Source organism: Pseudopodoces humilis, chromosome 7, assembly GCF_049639895.1.
Source record: "Pseudopodoces humilis isolate 2021_Gansu_Grassland_sample_001 chromosome 7, ASM4963989v1, whole genome shotgun sequence".
NCBI classification, from domain to species: Eukaryota; Metazoa; Chordata; class Aves; order Passeriformes; family Paridae; genus Pseudopodoces; species Pseudopodoces humilis.
Genome location: NC_142206.1, coordinates 44,520,631 through 44,541,574, shown reverse-complemented (window position 1 = coordinate 44,541,574; position 20,944 = coordinate 44,520,631). Strand labels below are relative to the sequence as shown.

The 20,944-nt window shown below is 36.2% G+C and overlaps 1 protein-coding gene across 6 annotated transcripts in view; it reads right to left on the bottom strand.

Moving 5' to 3' along the window:
* The window catches only part of FLRT2 (fibronectin leucine rich transmembrane protein 2), a 62,824-nt gene that overhangs the window by 19,086 nt on the left and 22,794 nt on the right, over nucleotides 1-20,944 (bottom strand). Inside the window, exon 1 of one of the 6 annotated variants that reach the window (XM_088057679.1) lies at nucleotides 13,498-13,512. The exons of the other annotated variants lie outside the window; for them this stretch is intronic. The gene's annotated coding sequence lies outside the window, so the exon portion shown is untranslated. Of the gene's footprint in view, nucleotides 1-13,497; nucleotides 13,513-20,944 lie in introns of those variants that run through there. 6 annotated transcript variants of the gene reach the window in all.

Here is a 20,944-nt window from a genome sequence, read left to right as displayed (position 1 = left end):
GAAGACACTCATGTTTTCTATACAGACCTCTGGGTACTTTAAATGAACTACATATAAAGATCTGCTGCTGGATTTGGGGATTTGCTGATGGGTTTTTCCTTGTACTAAAAACTGAGGTAGGTCACTAATAGATGTACCTTTGTAAGTATGGGAAATCTTGGATTTTGATTTATGTCTGCACCAAAATTTTACATACTAAGTGCACAGGTTCCTCACATACACTTCTGTTAATAAGGTGTATAGTTGCCATAACCCATTGATAAAGACAGTGTTAGCATTACATGCAATCCATGATATTTTCAGCAATATTACCTCTGCTCATCTGCTCTGACCTCTACATGTTCTTTTTTTTATAGGGGGTTATAAATTAAGGGAACTTAAAAGCAAATCAACTTTGATGGCCATGGAAATATTGCTATTGCTACATGCATAGCAGCAGGCATGGGCTTGCACCTTCCAGTTCCACTGCCTGCAGAGGACAGGTACATGTGTACGTGGAAGCAGAGAGATGAAGAAAAATATCAAACTCCTCTGCTTTATGGAGACATGAATGGCAGAAGAATCTATAAGCAGCCTAGAAAAAGGATTTTGAGAATCTGAGTAACTGCAGACGTTGCTTTGATTACACAAAGGAAATTTCCTTATAGTGCAAATCCCATTTTATTCCACCTGTCTTTGGGCTACTGCATCTCTGTTGTGTTATGTAGAATACACAGCTTCAACAACAAAGTGACACTGACAATTAGAATAAATACGAAGAGGGGAGGCCATCTGAGGCTTCACCCATCACCATCACCACTCTCATACACCTTCAGTTCGGATTTGGTAAGAATTTGTCAGACATCTCACTCCAAATTCATCCAGATGTCTCTGACCCGTTACAGCAAACAACTGACCTTCACTCAAAAAGTAGTGGGAAGTAGTAAAGGACAAAAATAAAACAGCTACCATTATTCCAATGGATAAGACTTATTGTCTCATATGAGTTCAGCCCACCACAGTTGAGTCTGTTTACTGTAAGGTGTTATTTTAGAAATTATTTCCTTCCTATTGGAATCAAAATAAACTGTACTTCCTAATACCATACATTGTGAGAGATGCTGCCACATGCTCTATCCAAACACATGCTCAAACTAACCCACCCTGGCAGCAGCTACCTTCAAGCCTTTTGAGTCTCTTGGGAGATACTGCCCTCTGTTCCAGTGAAAGAGAAAACCATCCTGTATTCAAGAGAAAAAAAAAACCTGTTTCTATATTCACTGAAAATATAGAATTTCAAGCATTAGCCCTCTTTTAAAAAAAAATAAAAATATTCAAATCTTCTGCTTAAGGCTTATATGAAGGAGGAAATCTTGTCAAAGCATAGTGTTCATTACTATAACCAATAACCAGCTACTTTCAAAGCACAGATAAGGACTGACTAAGCACATGTCAATGTTTAAACACATTCACTGTGGCTGTTTCGGTCACTTTCTGAGTTCATTTCCCACAAATCACTGAGCTGCACTAGAACAAAAGAAAATGTGAGGTGATTTGAACAGGTACCTGCAGCAAATTAACTGCAAATACCAGCCTTGACCTGGGAAGATTATGACTCACACTGCCTCACAAGAAGCATTGAATTAAGAAATTTTTGCATAAAAATCATATTTTGAATACCAAGAGACACTGAGATTCATTAAAATTAGTGAGATATAAAACAGGTAACAAAAAATATTCTTTTACATAGCAGATAGTGAAGTGAAAATTTCTGTGGAAAGAGTTCCATAATTTATTGGTCTTTAAATAAGTTCCCTTAAAGAGAAGACAAAGGGGTGCCCCCTCTAATAGTTCCATTATACTATTCCATTACTTCCACTATTTCAGGCACTTCTGGATGGGTACAGAGGGAAACTGGATGGCAAAAGCAACTCCAACAATTTCTTGTCTTCGCTGGAGACAAAACACTGAGATGGACTGCTGGTCTCAGCTGAGAATTTCTTGTTTTACTCAGTCATATCTTATGGTCTGAACTAGAGGGTGAGCACAACAACAGAAACACAGCAAGCATGGACCTGTCTGTTACATTTCCAGAGTATCTGAGACAGAAATTAGATATGGTGCAACCCCGTGATGTATCTAAGAGCTTAAAAGTCATTGAAACAGCTCAAATTCTGCATTTTGAAATTGTGGAGGATTGCTAATGACTATAATGTTAAACCTAAACTGACCAAATAATGTATTCTCAGGAGCATTCCAAACACAACGAGGAGGGTGACTTTACTGGTCTATATTGCTTTTAAGGCCATGAGCTTTTCAGGCAAATAAGAAAATATAATGGTAAAATGATGATGCAAAAAATGTGCTTCCAAGGTAAAGTTCTGGTTCCCTAAATAGCAATGCTCAGCTTTAGCTTTAGAGGACTGGAAACTTTATAGAGTGAAATAGTGACCACAGAAGGAACTGAAATATATCATCATATTTTATATTCTTTTCTTCAATGACCTCTGCACCTTTCCTATAGAGAAAAAACACAAGATAACATGTCTGTATATAGAATTGTCTTAGCTTGAAACTAAGACTGTTTTGAATGTAGTGTTTCAGTTAGAACACACCTGTAATTTTTATTTATCTAGTTTTTATATAAATGTCTTTTTTTTTTCTATTCCATCTGTACTCTTTGTATTATATAAATGGGATCTTTCTTCTCAGTGAAACTTTGGTGAAAGAGGTCATCCAATCAGCTGCTATATAAAGCCTATATGAAGTCTGTGAACTTTCTAGGTTATGTCGTTTCTTTTTTGACTGCTGGGAAGGTTGTCAAACACAATCCTTTGAAGAAAGACTTGCTCACCATCTCACTTCACCTCCTTTGAGCTAAGATATTTAGAAATATCCTCATCTTCCGCTAACATATAGAATTCATAACTTTACTTGTGTTTCAGTGTAAGGAGAGTTTAGAAAAATTGTCTCCCTTTCTAAATTAGACAGTAGCAAGGAAAATTTCAGAATAAATATAGTGATAAAAAGAAACAAAAGGAGAGGATAACCACACCTTTTCTTCTGACTGTGCTTGATTCCATTCTAGCACCACCCATAACACATCAACATCCTCCTGATCAATGTCTTTCCCCTTTTTGTGGATGAACACTTCAAAAACTTCCACTACTCTCTGTCATTGTTAAGCTAAGCAATAAAAATCAAAATTTTATAGTTTATTTTCTAGGCAATCACTATTTTCCTGTTGTTTGAATGTCCTAAAAATAAATAAATAAAATCCTGAGTTGGTCTCTTGACAGCTGTGGTACTGGCACTTAGCAAATGCTTGGTAACAGCAAACAAGAATTGTTTATTTTCTTCTCTAAAAAAACAAAGTTACAAATTAGTGATCCCAGAAGACAATTTTCTTTCCATGTTATATTTGCAGCCTCTCTCTCAGTCAGGTCATCTTTTGCATCAGTTACTGCAGGACATAGTAAACATCATCTGAGAATGTTAACACATCCATGAGAGTTCAAGTACTGCTTTATTCCTAAAGCATAATTATCTCCTGGGGTCTGTTGGGCACAGTCATACTTGTCACTGCATGACACATTATTCACCTTTTCATCATCCTTTCTAATCCAGACTAGGACAGTAGTGTCCAGCCATCAGTCATTAGAATGGGCTATGAGTATGGTGAAAAATGAGGTGGCAACTTAAGGCTATTCCTTAGGAGAAGGAGAGTCCAAAGTGGTGTGAAGAGGCAATGTTTGTGTGATGGGTTTTTTTTCCTGAAGCCAAATCTTCAATTAAATACTGAGCCAGAAGCAGTCAGGCAGGCCTCTAAAAAGGGAGCTTGGAGAGTGTCACTGCACTGATAGGAAAAAACTCCGCTTTTCAGCCTCTCTTCTTGTTACATGCTGATTTTTGCAGTGACAAGCTCTTTGGATGAATACTACCTTACAGTTAGAAGCAGTAGATAAAGACAGGATGGAAAATGAGATCATCCTTCTAATGTATGGCAAGTAGAATACCCCTGCACCTCTAAATGGTGCTGTTTAATTGATGAAGTAATTATTTTTTCTAAGAAATGCTACAGTAGCCTGGACACCCCTTAGCATTTACATTTGCAATCCTTATTCTCATACCTATAATCACAAAGTCTTGCATCTCAGGGAAGACAAGCTTAAGTACTTCTGGACCCACTGGTTCAAGGAGAATATGCCATAAAAGACATGACAAGCTTATTAAGATTCACAGTAAAATCAGGTTGCAAGTCAGAACCTATAATCAGACATAACAGCAGTGGATGTGTTTCTTAAACTCAATATGAGCATTAAGTAAATATGACTGATTAATTCAATTATCCTACCTGGCTTCCCACTTAAATATTTATAACAACTCTATCTCTCCCAAGCATAATAAAAGGTAAAATGAAGCTAAGCACCTAAAAACAGCATTCTCCATCAAGTTGTGTGGGTAGGATGTCCCAGATATCTCACTACAAAGGCAACAAAAATTAACAGGATGAAGTGCTCTCTGCTGCTTGTGTTCAACAGGCAAAGAAACAGGGTTTGGAGCAGTACCACAGACTACATTTAGCCAGTATCATGGTAGAAACATGAGGACATTTTCCTCTTCTGGTACTTTTTTAGAAACTTTCAAGGTTTTGGATTTCCCTCCTCAAAATAAAGAATCCAAAGGTCAGACCTCACATGTTTATGTGCTGGCTTTGTGAAGTTTTTTTTGCTAATACCAGCTACAGTCAATTATATTCACCCTAGCCCTCACTTGTTCATGCCAGTTTGGGGTTTGCAAGCTCTGTCCTGGATAGCATCACTGGCCATACCTCTGAGCAGATGGCAGTCAGCAGGAGGGAGCTAATTCCCTGCTGTGTCCGTACATCCAGGGCCTGGAACCGACCTCCTGGGTCACAGAGTCCAGACTCCTGCTCTCGCAGGTAACCCTGCCATGGAAAGGCAATATCTCAGCTAGGGGCTGATGTGTGCTTTGTTCTTCCTGCAGTGAATCCCTCCCAGTTTCTCTGGGGAGATAAGAGTATGTGCTTCAGCTGCTTTTGTTCCCAGGGTTAGCTAAAGATCCCTCACAAAGTCACGGCACGACAAGCATCGTTAGCCTCCTCCTGGAATTCAAAGAGCATTTTTATTTTTCACTTTAGGTTGAGAAATTGAGACATGGGGCTGCGTGTTCTGTGTTCAGCTGTGAGCTGCATGCAGCCCTGTGGTAAATACACGTACTGCAGAAACTGCTCAACTGCACAGCCAGTATCAAAAGCAGCTCAGACTTTTCCAAGAAATACAGGATAAGATCCAGCATATGGGATATAGGAGTGTAAGGCCAAGGGCTTGAGGATAACACATGTGTGTGTGATTTAGTACAAATAATTGTACTAGCTTGGGTGGTTACTCTGAGCTACCTTCAGGATGCCTTCTTGCCCCCTTGGAGCAGACCAGGATGGGTACAACTCAAAAGTGTGGCCTAAATCTGCCTCAGCCTTTGGGATTGGTGCTGTGACTCTACAAAACACAACGCTAGATCTTCTGCAGAGTTAAATAAAGTTGCTTAAGGGTTGCAAAGTGAGACGGGAGCACAAGTGAAATTAAAAGTTACAAGTTCCTGTCTCTCAGTCTGCATTCAATCAATGAAACCACATGTCCTCTCTGCTTAGAAATACGGCTTTGAAGACATGGCCCTTAATGGCCTGAGGTTCGACTGTTCCAGCTTTGTTATTTTGGTTTGTTTTTTTCCTTTTAGCATTTACTACCAACCTCAGACAGTCATTCAAAGCAAGTAGAGGGAAGAAGACTGGTGGCACAGTGGGGAACTCAATTTAATAAAAGCACTTGCAGATTTATTTTTTTTTTTTGTTTCTTGAAAGCATGTAAATAGACAGTATGATTTACAAGGATACAGGGAAACAAGCACACAACTTCCCCTGATGTTGTGGTTAAGACAGCTTGGAAACTATAGAGCTGTGCAGAGAACAGCACAAACATACACTGCAGAAAGCCAAGGCAACTATTCAAATCCATCTTTGTTTTAAGCACCAATTATTAAAGAGACAATGCTGGTTTTACCTTGTTTTCTCTGACAGTGGGTAACAAAAGGCTTTTTAAATGCTGAAAAGTTGCAAGTCTGCCTTTTCTGAATTGCAGAGGGAATTTGTCTTCTTGGCTTTTGAATAACAATGCAGAGTGAAAGTCAGAAGGAGCAGTTGCATGTACTATGTCAAATATGCATGAAACAAAGAAAAATAAATATAAACCTGGAATATTGAGATTCATATGGATTAAAGTGCCTGGACTATACAGAATAGAGGTTTTAATGTGGCCTGATGAGACATGGTAGAATTCATGGCAATTGTTTTACTACATGAGCGAAAAAATTAACCTCATGTTGTTAATGTTGCAATTATCCCAAATCCTTGAATCAACTGTACCATGTGGACAACTTTGTGGCAAAGTTATATAATCTTGCTGTCTCTCACCACTTGCAACACTTTTTACTGTTCATAGGATGAGCCATCTTAGACCTCAAATGGAGATAAAAAATTGCAATAGTAAAAAAAAATCACCTTTTATTCTGTTCCTGGAGTGCTCTTTATTAAAATATTATGATTTTCTAAAATATATGTATGATTTTGAATTGTACTATACATTTTTTTTGCAAATTACAGCTATGAGAAGGATTATTATTAAAAGTGTCATTAATTGCAGTTGGTCACATTAGTCATGTGAAGAGCTTTTGGGTTAATGCTCAAAATTTCTAGGATTGATTTTCTGGTGGAAATCCTCGCAGAAAGCTATGTAAAACAAACTCAACACAACAGCTTACGATTCACTGTTAAAGTCCCTCTCAAGAATCATGTAAATGTACCCAAAAAGCAGGGAAAAAGAAATGCAAATATATCTCTTCCATTTTCAGGAATATCTGCTTCCAGGGCCAAATTCTCCTGTGATGAAAATGGTCATTTTATAGTGCTTGTCTGGCTGAGAACACACTGCATAATGTTTTGACACTTCAGACTGAAGTCTGACTGAAGTATGGCATGCACATTTGAAGAAAGCAGTAAAAAGGAGATGTATAATTCTTAGCACCTTACAAAGTTTTTTTTTTGTTTTTTTTTTCAGGTTTGTTTCTAAACATATCTAAAATTTGTGGAGAAATATTGATTTTTTAAAATAGATGCCAAAATGTGATAATGAAGTTTGAGAATGTGAATGTTCTTCCTCTCTTAAAAAAACTAAACCAAACCAAACCAAACCAAACCAAACAAACCAAACCACAACAACAAGTAAACACCTTCCACTGTAACTTTCTTACCAATGTTATGTGTTAATATGTCATCATAACATCTGTCATCTGTATGCTTTCTCAAAATTCAGATTTTTCTACAAAATTAATATTGATGTTTTAGTAAAATGTTAAAAATACTTTAATATTATTGCTTAATTTTGAATATTCAAGTTCTATAATGCTCTATTTCTCATATTTTCTATTTTTGAAGTAGGTTTCCTTGTACTAGGCTGCAAGACAATGTTCTTTAATTCAAGAGGAGCCATAGTTTATTATAACTGATAAAAGAAATGTATAATTTTGAGAAACTACTACAAAATCATTGTCATGGATTCCTTTCCCATGTATGAAGTTTCATGGCTCTGATTCTATTCTACTGCCTTTGAAGTCAATGGAAAATTTCCCATTAGTTTCAGTAGGCCCTCTGTTTTATTTTCAGAAGTATTTTTTAAACTTTCCCATTTTGAAGTTCCCATGATTTAACCTTGGGTGTGACCTTGAAAGAATTTTTATGCCCAGGAACAGAGAGAATTACTGAAGTCAATGAGCCTGGAAGACTGGACAAAATATCATCACTTATAGTGCTATATTCTGTTAACTGCATAGAATGCCAATCACTTGACTTGATTTCTCCATCCCACTTTATAATTTGATATTTGTTATCAAATTATATTTGATATTGCAATATCAAATATATTTGATATGGCTGATATTGCAGCTTATGCAATAGTTATACTGCTAACAATGGCAGCTCAGTAGAAAAACACAGTTAATACTTTGTGGAATGACAAGGACATAAAACTGCAAGAGACTAGTTTCAGTATGTTAGGGAAAAATAGCAAAAAAGGCAGTTTTCTCCAAGTTTCTTGAGACTATTCTGGATGACATTTAGTGTAATAGGCTTAAGGGAAATATTTTCAATAAAGCAGCTGAAACTTTGTTTTACATAGATTCAGTTGATTCAGGAAAGCAATTATTGCTGCATCAAGGGATTTTTTAAAGAGCTGAATAATAAACAAGATAATGGGCTCTATCACTTTCATGAGATATTTAAGGGTGCAATTCACTTTTCAAAACAAAAATTTTCCCAAAGTTTCATCTGATGATGCAGTGCACCATCCTGCACTGTGTAAAATCTCACTGCCATGGTTTGATTTAATTGGAAGCAGAGATAAAAACACCATCACTAAGTAATATCAGCCAGAACTTTAACTCATTCCAGACATTGCTGTATTTTACTTTTACTCACATCTTTCTAAAAAAATCAATTCCCCCTCCACCTCCTCCGTCCTGATGAAGCTCTCATTGGTACCAGCATAATGGCAAGGAAGAACCCAAGTGGAACCCTGTACTGGATGTTCTTTCCCTTATTCTCTAACTGTGACCTAAGTTCACACACACATCTGTATTTCCACCTTTTCATTCCCTTTTTTTCTACTACACATTTTTCTTCCTCCCTCATCTCTGCACTCCCCAACATGGAGCACAATCCACTTCAGGAGGTTTCTGTGGATTTCAGCAAGCATGGACTCTCTCCCTCCTGTGACTTACATAATGGCATTTGGATTTCTGAAAGAACTGTATTTGCTTGGAAAGTGAATATTTCTTTTTTATTTTTTCTTAATTTTTCAAAACAGAATTTCTAACGGATTTTTTTTATCCCTCTTAAATATCAAAGTAATTTTGTCTCAGCAGCTCCAAGCTCCCCTTAGATTTGTGAGCTGAACATTTTGTTTCCTTTAGTGTGCTGATATCTTTCCGAAACAGCATCAATGAAAAAAGCATAGGAAATAAATCCATCTCTCTTGAAAGAGTTCTTTTCTGCTAAATAAATGGATTTAAGGATGTCCAGGCTCTACCCATAGGAGACAGCAAGAACATTTAACACTTACAGTAAATGTACTTCTGTGCTAAATTACTTTTCACCTCTCAAGTGTAGTGGAAACATTAGGTAATGATGCTCCAGTCCAAATGAAGACCAGAAAATGCATAATCAAGAAGAAATAAACATTAGAAAACCTATAAAACCCCTGACATGCAACTAGGCCAGCTCATTACATTTGGTCTGACTTGATTTCATCTCTAAGTACAATAGTATCTAGTTGACACTTCCATGCTGAAGGCCAAATGTGCAAAGGTTCTCTTGACCTACTGGTTTTAATAAAACATGTGTCTCAATGTTTCTTTAAAATTAAAGGTTTGGGGAGGCTAGGTATCAAAGGAGTACTGGATACCTGGAAGTAAGCACCACATACTATGTTTACTTGCAATGAGTTGAACAAAAGCATCACTAATTTACTATTAAACATTGTTAAGTGATAATTTACTGGTAAAGTATTGCAGATGGTGAGTTCAGGAATCAGGAATGAAAAAGTGGTGAAGGACTCAAAAAGTATGGAAAGAGCAGCATATCATGAGACATCTTTTACGGTTACAAGTAAAATATCTTCAAGTAAACTTCCCTTCTGCCAAGGCAAAAATGCATAAAACAGAGAAAATAAGTTGCAATTCAATAAGGTCTCAAAAAAGAATAGTCAAATTCTACAGAAAAAACAGGATAAACTTGTGATGAGAATCCTGATTATCTAGTATGCTACTACCTACACGGGTTTGAAAACATTAAATTTCTTGATTGCATTATATTTGTTTCAAAGGCTTTGATGGTCTCCCATTGTATATATTTGCCCTTCTGTTGAGATAAAAAATTCTGGGTTTGGGACATTTTCTGCTATTGACTGCTGGACAATAGTTGTGAAGGGGAGAAGGAATGGATGCACCTTGTCCTCTTTTCCTTAGCACTCTTCTGTGTTCCTTGGAGCAGCAGTCTCTTAAGTGCACACTCGACAAGGATGAAAACAAAATGCTTTCAGTTAAATCTATTGTCAGGTTTGGGTTTTAACCCGTTTTCTCACTCCACTTATATTTGGAGAGAAGGCATTTTTATCCTTCCTAGTGTGGGTACTATTGTAGTTCCTATGCTCACATAGGAATTAATACATTCACAAGTAAGATGTTGCTCTTACTTGTGAACCTCATGTTACTTGTATTGCAAGAACTGTTTTGACTTTTCATCTTAAACTGGGCTTTAAAACAAATTTTATGGCCTAAGGCTTATAATAGTAGGCAAAACAACCAATGTGAATGGTGGCAAGGCTCCTTCTGGTATTTTTCTACCAATATTAAAAATACCAATGCAGAATCAATAGTCGCCCCACACCTCTACTGAACATAATGCTGCCACAAAGGCTTTGTAAATCCCTGGATCTCACATGACCCAGGCTCTGAAATCTTTGCTCTACTTTAACTCCTGACCTGGTGCTTTAAGGTATCTGGTACTTTCAAAGTTTAGAGGCACTTGATTTTCCTCTGCCAGAGAAAAGCTGGACTGCAAGACAAGTTCAGAACGTACCTCTACAGGGGAAACAACATGTACATGAAAAATCATGGAAGCATTGCTTGAGCCATGCAGGAGCTCGTGCCTCACTTCACTGACAGTGTGAGCAGAATGTGGCCAGTGTCAGATGGTGGAGTTGATCAGGAGGGTTCCAGTGTGCCCCAGTGTCAGTGATGGGTGTTCAGCACACCTCCCTCTTCTTGGACTAAAGGGGAGGAAGGCATGGATCCTTGTGGAGCCTCTGGCCTTCATCCCCACCTCAGCTACCATAACCACCGTAAAAAGTGAACAATGTTCTCAGAACATTACCAGCAGCTTCAGACAGATTAGAAAAGGTGTGTGCTTTGTCTGATAATACCGATTATATAAAAAAGAGAACAGAAATGACAACGTTTAACACTTTGTATTACAACCAAATCAGAAACTGAATTGTTTGGGGAAAAAAAAAATAATAGGATTATCTCTTAACTAATATCAGATTTCTGCTGTAAAAATAACAGATGTGGAAGTTTCTGAAGGAAAGGCTCACTGTAATCCTTTGTAAAGAAATTCCTAGCCAACTTAAATATAGAATTTGCAATTAGCTACTACTATAACTATTGAGTCAAAACCCAGATGGGAATACTAGACGCGAAAAATCAAATTCTGTAGTTGTATTGATTAAAAATATAGAGATAACTAATGCTAGGACTACATTTAAATACTTGTTTGAATATTTTAATAACGTTCCCCATTTTCAAGCATATAATCCTAATAATGTTCATATGTGGGTGTTTCCTAAATGGCAAACTATTATACCTACCATTTAGAGACCATAATTACACAAAGAAAATAAGATCTTAAGCCAGAAAGAACTGTCAAAAATTAATGAAGCTTAGAGTTATGGCAGGCAAGCTCTGAGAGATATCAGGAAGATTTTCAGACTAAGAGCTGCTAGCAGTGCATCCACCACAGTGACACTTGATTTACATGTCCTTTTACATTTAAAAGCATGTCATAAACATGAACAATTCGCCAAACATTTAGGGTAGATAAATACTGTAGGACAACTCGTTGAAGTTAGTTGCCACCAGCTGCCCTGGCTCCCTGGAGCCAGGAAGGTAGTAAAGGTGGATCTGGATTTACACAGATGTGGATTAATATATATTCTTCTGGACATATATTCTGAAAAAGAAGGTGCCATGATCATATTCACATTTCCTGGTTCAGATCTCATATTTGTCAAAAGCTGTAAGTATCTAGTAAATCTGGGAAAAAAAATTATTAGGGCTGAGGTAAGATGCTTTGGAAAGTATCAAGCATTCTATTTGTCATTACTATTAGAGAAAAAAAATAAATTTAGAATTATAAAATTCAACATAGTTATCATTTTCACATGGATTGTTTTTTCAGGTAAAAATTATAAAATAATCAGGATTTAGAGCTAGGATAGTTCATATCACCCCAAAGCGGTAAGGGTCAAATGCAATTAGCCCTAACTTCCACATCAAAGTCAGACAGATCTATAAGAGTTTCTGCATGACCTGTTCCTAGCTTCAGCCTATAGAAGTTTAGATTGGAAAGAATGTCCAGAAAAGAACACAGATGGTAGATGTGGTGTTAGATTAATATATGAGGAATTATTTGTTTGAAAACTTTGAAAATACACTACAAAATCCTTCAAACTTTGGCATGTTATTTCAAATTAATCTCAGCTGGACCTGACAACTGCTACCAGCTGATGGCAGCTCTGTGTGAGCTAAGGAATTAGATTCCAGTGCAGCTACCACTGGGTACAGCCAAAACCACAATTCCCGTTTGGAGTAACTGTGCCCTTGTGAGGCCAAAAATCCCCGAATAGTAAGGGAGATGAAACTATCCAGTTATTCCCTAGAAGGCCCCTCTGAGATAAGGTGAGAGACAGAGTGAGATGATATGTATGTGTGAAAGAAGGATGAAAGCATGGCTCGTACTTCCATAGCACCTGTGCTGCATTTCTTCCTTGAATAGAGACATTCATGGTTTGAGACCCTCAGTCTGATAAACCAGCATTACTACAATTAATATTTGAAAAAGTTGAAACTAAATTTTTTCTACTCACTGAAATGACAAGATGAGAAAATACAGTACAGAAAATACACTACAACATATAGGCATGTTAGTATATTTTCTACTCTGTATCAAAATGAGAAGTCATTTAAATGTCTTTATTAACCTTTTTAATGTGGTATCAAAGAAAAATTTTCACACTTATATCACCCTTCACCAAAAAAATGAAGGGAAAAGATTTCTCTATGCTGAACATAGATTTATGTATGACCTCCATTAACATTAAAGAGAGCCTTTAGCTAAATCCCCAAGCTATGCAGCAGACACCTACACTTAATTTAGTCAAGAACTAAAAAGAAGGTGGAATAAGAACTAACAAAAAAAAAAAAAAAATCAGCAGAAGTCAAACAGTAACAGGAATTCCAACGTGGGACAGCAAAAACACTGCAGAAATTCGTAGTTTGCAGAGGAATGAGGATGCTGGATTCAGGATCCTGAAGAGGTAAAAATAGAGCTGGTGTGAAAAGGAGTGACAGAAGTCCAAGAAGCTTAGAAAGCTCACTAGCCTATCATCAACTCCAGAAACAGTGGCCTCCATGATGGTGCAGGTTGGAAGATATGGTATTATTTTCCAGGGATGAATCAAAGTGACACTTTGTGTATTGTTTTGTTAGTGGGTAATTAGCTTCACGAGAAGAAATTTATCTGTCCTTGCTTCAGCAAAGGCAACAAGGAAGAAGATATATATGAACAACTCTGTGCTTTCCCAAGCTAAAAAAAAACCCTCAAAGTAATACCTTAAGCCAGATGAGCTCTTGTTGTAGCTGGCTGTATATTAAACACAATTTTGCAGCATAAAAGTTCATTCTTTCAGTTTTCCTCTTTCTTGTCACACTGTAAGTGCACTGAAAGAAAATGAGACACATTCACAGATGAATATGTCAGTTCTGGCAATCTAAGCTGTTGTACCTTTTAACAACTTCTGTTCTCTTATCCCACGTCTTGTAAGTTAAATCCCATATCAAATCAGACCCCTTACAAACAAGTACAATTTGATGTAAACAGAAAACTAGATTTAATGGAATCATACCAAGAATAATTTTGGGCCAAACTCTATATAACAGAATTTCTGCCAGTGAAGGTCGTCACATAGGATCAGAAAATCTAATAAACTAGTTTTTACTATGTTATCACCTTAGGATTTAACTATAGACAAACAAATGTCAGAAGGTATCATTTCCATGCCATGAGGGGCTGCAAAGATATATATTTTAAATTGAATAGCTATTTGAAAGGCAGAAAAGAAGTTGAATTTAAAGCAGTCTGACCCAGGGTAGCTGGTAATATCTTGTATGTAGTGTGAGAAAGTATTTTTTACACCTGGAAGAGCTTTGCTGCAGAACAGGGTCCTTATGCAGGGCAGGCAAAATGAATAAAGATTTCATCTACCATGTGTTCTAGGAAAAGGCCAACTTCCTAAGGAGTTGAACAGGAAGAATTAAATTCAAGTATTAATTTAACATGTAAAGGACTTCTCCAAATTGTAATTTGCTCTGTGATTTTGTTAAGAAACTTATATTTGGTTAACATTTGTATGATTTGGTCAGCATTTGTGTGATGCCTGTTTCAAAAAATGTTCAAAACCCTTCTGCACTCATTCAAATCACGAATCACAGTTTGTTTCTGCTTCGGTTTCTCTGTAGTGAAGTTCGGAAATTTATCTACAACTTGTAAATTGACACTTCAAACGCTTTTTCCCTCTTGCAGATCAAGATGCCTTGGTTAACTCAGTGTCCATTTTGTCTTCTTATTTTGCATTCTGTCATATCTACAGTTAGATTATTTCTTTATGGATAAAGAATCACTAGAGTAAAATGTCGACAAAAAATTACAAAGACCATGTTTCAGAGTAAAAGTTGTAATCCAAAAGTTGCACAGCGTTAAACAGAGAAGAACCGTGATTTATGATTGATATATTGAAAGGAGTTACAGTCACCAAAACAAAATAAGAACACCATTGGAACAGCTGAGTGCTTTTCCCTCTCCCCTCTTCCCCCCTTCTCACTCTTCTATTATTGAAATGAATACATTGATGTTGACAGAGTTTATCAGGAATTTCTGAACAACAACATTTTAAATATACAGAATTTAATTTTTTTTTTTACTTATAAATTGAAGAGCTGTCATCATTAATGCCATCATTTTGAAAAAGAAGTGAGAGTTCTAAAGAAAATCTGAAATCTGTTTTCTGAAATTTGTCAATACGAAATACACTGTATGGGTGTATGTATGTATATATGTACATTTTCCTGTGAAGCTTTTTTTCTCTTCCTCTGCATATGATACAGACTTACCCAGAGAAATGGTTTCAGAAGGGTTAAAGGCATAATATTAATGCTGTACTACACTGATGTCAGCAATTTACAGCAGGATGGTGGGTTCCAGTGCCAGAAGCTATGGCACAGGAGAGAATGTTATTTTAACAGCATGATTCTCTATGAAAGCCTGTCATCTTCTGTTCCTGAGCCTTTGCTAATGTACTGAGGCGACATGCCCAGATAGAAAAGGAATGTTTTTCAGCTGTTATGTGGTGGCTATTAATATAAATACTGCTATACAATAAATATGATGCCACTGTTTGCCATCATTTTAAATTGACAATGGCATAGGAATCTCTTGGGACACTCTTTCTAAAGGGCCACAACCTTAATTCCTTATTCAGATGAAACTCTTAATAACCTAGCTCACAAGAAAGTTTCCTTTTAAGAATTTTAAGCCCTTGAGACCATCTGGGCACAAATACCATGCTGTGTCAGGCCACATTTGCTGTGACTGACAGGGCATAATGCAACACAAGTTTCTATTTTTCTGCATTGCTGCTCTCACACTCCTTAATATTTGCTTAGTATGCCTGACAATACCACAGTCAGATCCAGCACATGCTCAGTAGCAGAGAAGAGCTGAAATTCTGAACATTGTGACTGATGAACCATTTTGTCTAACAGCCCTCACAACTCACAGTGGATGAATAAAAAATTTAGCATTTAAGTCTTACCAAAATTTCCTTTCTTTCTGTTATCACTTTCCCAAATCACTCAGCTGTACTACAAAGATATATGTACTCATTTTTTGAAACAAAATAAAAGGCAAAGAGAAACTTTCTGTCTGCTAAGGAATTTTATGTATGACGCTTTACCATTTTGTTTTGGCTAACAAGTTCTTGCAACATCATAGCCAATGACTATAGAGGTAATTCTTCAAGACTTACACACATGCCCTTCTAGGCAAATCATCAACAATGCATGTTCTCGAGAAGAACATCATTCTATTCTAAAAGTAATAATTCTGTCTATCCAACTCCTCAAGAAAGGAATGCGAGTAACCAGACTGAGCAGATGAGCCTTAGTCACCTGAGCCAATTAGGTCACCCTAAGCAAATGTGGCACTTCAAGGTATCAGGTCACTCACAACATCAGCTTGGTGATCTGGGAGCAAAAAATTTCTGTGGAATCACTGGGAAAAAAATCTACAGAGAAATAAATCTCTATTTGAATTTCCTGTATGTCTGTAAAAATTAAATGCTTCTTGAATGTTAAATCAAAGTAACTGTTAATACTTTTTATACCAACAATAATGTGTAACATGCATTAATGCTCATATTTGAAATACAGCGGTGTAAAACTGGTTGTTTTACCTGTTCATACCTACTCATACATAATTCCTGCTCAGAAAGTTTACCACCTACCTTTCATGTACTTTTTGCCTCCACTCACCCTGATCTGTTTTTCTGCCTAAAATACTGGAAAATGCAGAAGCATAAACATTATTTCTCTTGTACATTAAAAAAGAAGGAAAAAGTGGGGGGGAGAAGTGGGGGAGGGTAGATCTAAACCCAACTCTCTGACTGCATGGCCGCTGGAAACAAAAATCAAAGTTTTACAATATCTCAGCAAAGGAAGTAGCTAATCACAGAAATAGGTGATCTACTAGTCCGAGAACAGAGCTGCCATTTGTACAAGCACATGCTGTAGAACTAGAGGAGGCATCCTGGGTCAGTGAATCCAATTCCCTGCTATCATAAATAATCATGTCATATAATCCCATTCATCTCATTTGAGCTCCATCTTAAAACCCTTTTTATGAATTTGCAGAATAAATGCATTCATAGCTGGTTTATATTCATTTGTTCTTGTGTAACCTTGTCCTTTAGCAAAAAATAACTCATCTTCCTCCTGCCCCCCATTTATTTATAGAAGGCAATCATACTTTTTCTCAGCTATTATTTTGCTAGGCTAAATCCAGCTCTTTCAGTCTCCTCATGTAAAACAGCTTCTTCATTCCTCTAGTTATCAGAGCGGCTGGTCTATGTACCTGCTCCAGTTCAAACAGGCTTGTTTTTTTAATACTCTCTTCAATGCTCCAAATAGTTTTAACCCTTTCTATTACTAATGATCAAAATTTCATTACTTACTGGAGATAGTTCACTTCAAGCATACTAACCTGTCCTTCCTTCCTTCCCTCCCTCCCTCCCTCTTGGGCAAGGCACTCAAGTGTTTTGTGATTGACTCACACATTCAAGTCTCCCTTCCCAGCTGTTGTTTCCCTAGCCTACAAGTTAAACCTTTTGTTACTTAAAATGTTTCAGTATTTTAATAATTCCATCATAATTCCATCTTAGAACAGTCAAAGAGTTTTCAGATATTGTGGCAGTACTCTCATGAGAATTTATCTTATATGTGTACCATTGGTTAATTTTACTCTTATAAACTAAATGTCTAGATGAAAATGCTAATAATTGTCAGCATCAAATATAAAGTTAGACAAATTCTAATAATATCTATGAAGATGAGTTACTGCATTTTTAAAGTCTTCCTTTTAGTTGTTTTACACTTAAAAAACTCTTTCCAGTCTCTAAGTCTCTAACTTTCTTTCTCATGCTAAAGAATTTCAACAGATCAGATGTTCTTTTGAAGTCTAGATAGAAAAAGTACATTATCATTTTCTTCAAGAAAAGCAGTTATCTTGTTAAACACAGCTATCAGGCTAGTCTAGCATGACTCCCCCTCTATCTCTGACTAATGCAAATTGTATTCCATCCCATTTTACACAGATATTTATATTCTTAAATATTTGTCTCAAAATGTGTTTTAAATCCTTACTTGTGAGAAGGGTGAAGACCCGCGAGCCACACTAACAAAGATAGTCACTTCCTTCTTTTTCTTCCTCTAAATATCTTCTCCAATTAGTCAAGAATGCCATGGACTTACTGTTTCAAATCTCCCAGGTGAAATTTACACATCCTTAATACTTGCTGCATTCTCAGATGAAGAAATATCAGTTATTAAATGCATGCTTCCACCAGCTTTTCTCTCTGCCTTTGCATTTTTCACTGTCATCCCCACTGAAAACTCAATAACAGAGCTCTAACCCTGAGCTTAAGACTTAATTTAACTTATTTGGAATGAGTTATAAAATGAGTTGTGCTATGATAATAAGTTATTATAATATTATTATTGCTACAGACTAATCCTACATTGTCAAAAATTGCTACTGTTTTATTACCATAACTTCATAATTCATTAAAGCGAAAGAGAAGAAGACAATACTGCATAGGCTGAAGATTATAATCAGAAATACATGCTGCATAAGAAAGTATTTTGTGCAAAACATCTTAATAAAACATAGCTCAGTAACATGGGCTGGTCTCTTAGATATATGCAGATTAATCAGAATTAACCTGGCAGGTAAACGCTGAGAAGGCACACGGTATTAGACAGAATGAGAAGATCAGTGTTAAAAACACACATGAAAAAGAAGATAGTATAACTTCTTTAACCATATGGTAAATGGCACTATTCTGAGTAGGAAAAGAATTGTTTGATATGAACAATTGATATGAACAAATATGATTTGAAAATATATGCTATACATCACAGAAGGGAGAAAAAAGTGCAAGACAGACTAGTCAAAAGCAGTGGCCATCACCAAAGGCTTCAGAAAGTCCTGAAGATTAATGCACCACAGATCCTAAACTCTTAATTGTTCACATTTGTTACCAGGTTTCTGAGCTTCTGCCCAGCTCCTGAATGATTAACTGCTGTCTTATTCACACCCATACAAGGGCACACAGAATAATTTTTTTTTTCTACCTAAGAATGTCTTGTTATCCATATAAATAGCTTGCACTTATTCTGATCATAAATTCTGCAGCACTTAGTTCAGCAGGATAGCTCCTAACTATAGAGAATACAATCACTTTAAGAAGCAGTTGACTTCCAGACCCTTGATCTGATCTAAGGAAAAAGACACTTAAGAATATTCTCCTTATCTACCTAATGGCTTTTGTATTATAGCATCATCTCCCTTCTGAGCTAAATACTTCTATTTTGTGAATTTCTCCTTACAACTGCAACAAATTATATTGTGAAAATGTGTGTTTCCTTTTTTTGGGGGGAAAAAAAATAAAAGCAATAAAACTGGAAAAATATCTCTTACTGTTGACTTCAATTTTGAAGAATTTGAGATACTTAGATTTTTATGGGACATTTCATGCAAATACAATCTTTCACTACATCATTAAGTGTTTTAGAGACAAAAAATGACAGTTCTGAGCAAAATTTCTGGGATTGGTCAGAATTTTTAACCCACTAGGACCAGAGGTTAAATTACTTGACCAAGTAAGCTCAGTGAGTCAGCAGCAGAGTCAGAAGAAAAAAGCCCCAGGAGTGAAATTTCATCTTTTTAGAGCCAACATAATTTTCCCAACATTTCCTGCTTATCCAGGATTTCACTTCAGTTTCTATAATATGCTTCTGCCTCCTCTAATCACTAAAGCACAATGGCTCTAAGTGGCTCTTCAGTTACTAAACTTTTAAAGGCTGTTTTGATGGTGTTGCTGGTGATATTTTTTGCCCTCTCATGTACTTGATCTCACATGATTTTACAAAAGTGCTCATCAATCTTACTTCAGTAATACAAGCTTAGGCAAGTAGCTTGATTTAAAATTTACTGACACTATAATCCCTTTAAATAGTTCCAGCACAGCATTAACTTATTATAGAGAATGACAGTATAATGCAAAAATTGAATAAAGTAAACTATAAATAAAATTTCTGAAGAAAGACAGATCTCATGTCAGTCTATTTGCACCAAAGAACATGAGGGCAATGTACCATATTTGTGAACTTGATCTACAAACACTTTAGCAACTTTTGTTTATACATACAGGTCTAACAATGGTAACATTTTCTGTTCATAAATATTTGGAAACTGTGAAACAAAGAAAATAAAATAAATAAAAAATTCTGAAATTTTGAGCAGTCTGGAGAACATTTAATAGCCCAGAAGATTAAATTTTTCTTCTTTTAACAGCAAAAAAATGTTCAGATATTTCCTTACTATAACTTTTTTTTTTAAGTCATTACTATACTTGATAAACTTATCACAAAAATTTGTAAATGCCAAATTGTTTATAGTCATTTTTCATCAACACTCAAAAATCAGTAGAAGCTTAGCTGTGGCACCTTCAATACTTTCTTGAAAATCCTAATTTGCTGATGATAGTGGCTGTTCACAATTTTGCTCGATATGCTTGAGAAATATTTGAAATTGAAGAAATGATTCTTTGATTAAGTGATTATATTTTTAACCAATTCAGATGGACATATTTTCCAATGCAATTTTACCAATGACATTCAATCTGGACAGCTAAAGTTCTCACATTGCTGAGATAACGTTATTGCTATTAATAATCTCAAAGAACCTCTGAGTTTGAAGGCACTGCGTAGAGCCTCAGATGGCTGCGTAAAGGTCATTATTTTAATAGCTATAACATTAAAAATACTGGAAATTCCATACACTTGGCTTCATTGTCCCGTATGTTTACCTTCAAAAAGCCAGAAATTATTTTGACAGGAAGAACACTTGCAGGAAACATAACACTACATAAATGACACTCCACTGCAAGCTAACTTTATGGTAATATAAATACTGATATAATTAATGCCACCTAAAATATCCACTGAAAGTATCCAATTAGAAATACACCTGCCTGTCTTGTGTGCAGTGTAGCAGTTTATGTCAACAAGGCATTGCTTCTATTGCAATGTTCTATTTTAAACAGATTCATAGCTCTGATGTCCTTCAGAAAGGGAAAGGAGATTGAGGAGATGCACAATGGGAGTAAGAAAGGACCAGGAAAAGAAAGAAAACCCAAATGCACTCAGCGTTAATAACATAAATTAC